Here is a 2,751-nt window from a genome sequence, read left to right as displayed (position 1 = left end):
TATCAAAGATTTTTCTAAAATTGCTAAACCACTAACTCAGCTTTTGCTCAAGGATGCTCCTTTTATTTTGACTGACGAGTGTCTTAAGGCTTTTAACAGGATTAAGCAGGCTTTGATATCGGCACCCATCATATGTGCTCCCGATTGGAATCTCCCTTTCGAGATCATGTGTGATGTAAGTGACTTTGCACTAGGAGCCGTGCTCGGACAAAGAAAGAACAAGGTTTTGCATGCTATTTATTATGAAATCAAAACTTTGGATGAAGCCCAAGTCAACTATGCCACTACGGAGAAGGAGTTTCTTGCTGTTATATATGCTTTAGAAAAATTTAGATCATATCTAGTTGGTTCTAAAGTCATTGTTTTTAATGATCATGCTGCGTTGAAGTACTTAATATCTAAGGCGGAATCAAAGCCAAGGCTACTCCGATGGGTTCTTTTGCTCCAAGATTTTAACATCGAAATAAAAGATAAAAAGGGAGTAGAGAACATAGTGGCAGACCACCTGTCACGTATCAGGTATGATGAGGGTAAGGATTCTCTTCCTATAAATGATTCTTTCCCTGATGACAATCTATATGCAGTTGTAGAGGAACACCCATGGTATGCCGACTTTGCTAATTATTTAGTGGGTGGTACTCTACCTCCTGACCAGTCCTACCAACAAAAAAAGAAATTCCTTTCTGATGTTAAACATTATTTTTGGGATGATCCTTTTTTGTTCCGTGAGTGTGCAGATGGATTATTTAGTAGGTGTTTTCCCTAATGGGAAGTCCACGGTGTGCTTACTAGTTGCCACACCTCACCATATGGAGGACATCATGGCCCCACTAAAACGATGGCCAAGATTAATGAGTCAGGTTTTTATTGGCCTACAATGTTTAAGGATGCTAACACTTTTGTGCAGGCTTGTGACTCTTGGCAGAGGACTGGCAACATCTCGCGGTAGCATGAGATGCCTCAAACCGGAATTTTATAAGTTGAAATTTTTTACGTTTGGGGTGTTGATTACATGGGACCGTTCCCTTCTTCAAAAGGGAACCGTTATATACTTGTCGCCGTCGACTATGTATCCAAGTGGGTTGAGGCCATCGCTACTCCTACTAATGATGCCAAGGTGGTCCATAGACTTTTCAAGAAGACCATCTTTCCAAGATTTGGCATGCCTAGAGCGATAATCAGTGACGGAGGATCTCACTTTCATGAGCGGAAGTTAGACACCCTCCTCAAAAAGTATGGTGTCTACCATAGGACAGGTTAAGCCTACCACTCCTAAACTAGTGGCCAAGTTGAAGTTTCTAATCGTGAGATTAAGGCCATTCTAGAGAAGGTGGTAGCAAAGTCAAGGAAATATTGGAGCGATAAGTTGGATGACACCCTTTAGGCGTACAGAACTGCGTTCAAGACCCCTATAGATACTACTCCATATAGACTCGTGTACGGTAAAGCATGTCATCTCCCGGTCGAATTAGAATACAAGGAATATTGGGCTATTAAGGATCTCAATTTGGATGCCAAATTAGCGGGAGAAAAGAGGTTACTTCAACTTAACCAACTCGATGATTTTAGGTTGACGGCCTATGATAGTGCTCGTGTCTACAAGGAGAAGACAAAGAGATGGCACGACAAGATGATCCTTCCGAGAGAATTCAAAGAGGGTGATAAAGTGTTGTTGTTCAACTCTCGACTTAAACTATTCCCAGGAAAGTTGAGGTCAAGGTGGTCGGGTCCTTTTATTGTAAAAAGGGCCAATAAATTCGATTCTGTGGAGGTTTTCGATGAACATGGTAACAAGTTCAATGTTAATGGCCAAAGACTCAAGTTATATCATGAGGGGCTACGATTGGTGCAGTTGAATTACTTCACCTAAGTGGTTCCGATTCATTTTGAGCTTCAATGTGATAAGAGGGTCGTGCGGGACCTAGATAAACCAGCGCTTTGCGGGCGGCAACCAACATTTCTTGCTTTCTAGCCTAGTTTTTCGTTAATTTTTTTAGAGAGGTGAGGAGAGTGAAATTTTACCTTTCATGAGTGTTTTGTACAGGTTTTAGAACATAAAGTACGGAGTTTTCAAGAGAAAAAGGCGAAGAAAAAAGAAGCTCCAAAGTGGGTACGGGCCCGATCGGGCGCGCACTTGAGGGTCAGAATCGAGCATAATTTCGCCCGATCGGGGAAGGAGTCCCGATCGGGCGCGAAATATGGATTTTATCGGAGCATATAATCACCCGATCGGCGCACAAGTAAGGAAGAAAAACAAGGGTAATTTCGCCTGATCTGGCAGAATTTTGGAGAAATCGAGTGCCACAAAAGAAATATCGGGCAAAGCTCGCCCGATCGGGCGAGCATTTTTGCGATTTCGAGCTTCGAGTTCGCGCCCGATCGGGCGCACACTTCACATTTCAGAGGAAACCAGATTTGCCCGATCGGGCGCGCCTAAATTCCGGAGGATTTAATCCTCCTTCTCCCCCTTTCTTTTCTTTTTCTTTCTTACTTCTTCTTCTTTATTCACACTTTCTCTCTATAAAACCTCCATTTTCAAACCTTCAACCTCATTTTCTTTCCAAGAACTTCTCAAATTCATCCATCAAAACCTTAAAATTTTTACATATTCTTAATCCTCACACCTTCCTCTACATTTTCCACCCACTTTCTCCCACTTTCTCTCAATATTTCTTAAAACCCTTAGAGAGATAAAGCTTCAATACCCAAATTTCTCACTACAAATGGCTTCCAAACGATCTAGACAACAAA

Source organism: Chenopodium album, chromosome 4 (assembly GCF_948465745.1).
Source record: "Chenopodium album chromosome 4, dcCheAlbu1.1, whole genome shotgun sequence".
Classification (NCBI taxonomy): domain Eukaryota; kingdom Viridiplantae; phylum Streptophyta; class Magnoliopsida; order Caryophyllales; family Amaranthaceae; genus Chenopodium; species Chenopodium album.
The sequence above is the reverse complement of the archived record's forward strand: the minus strand, read 5'-3'. Positions refer to the sequence as shown.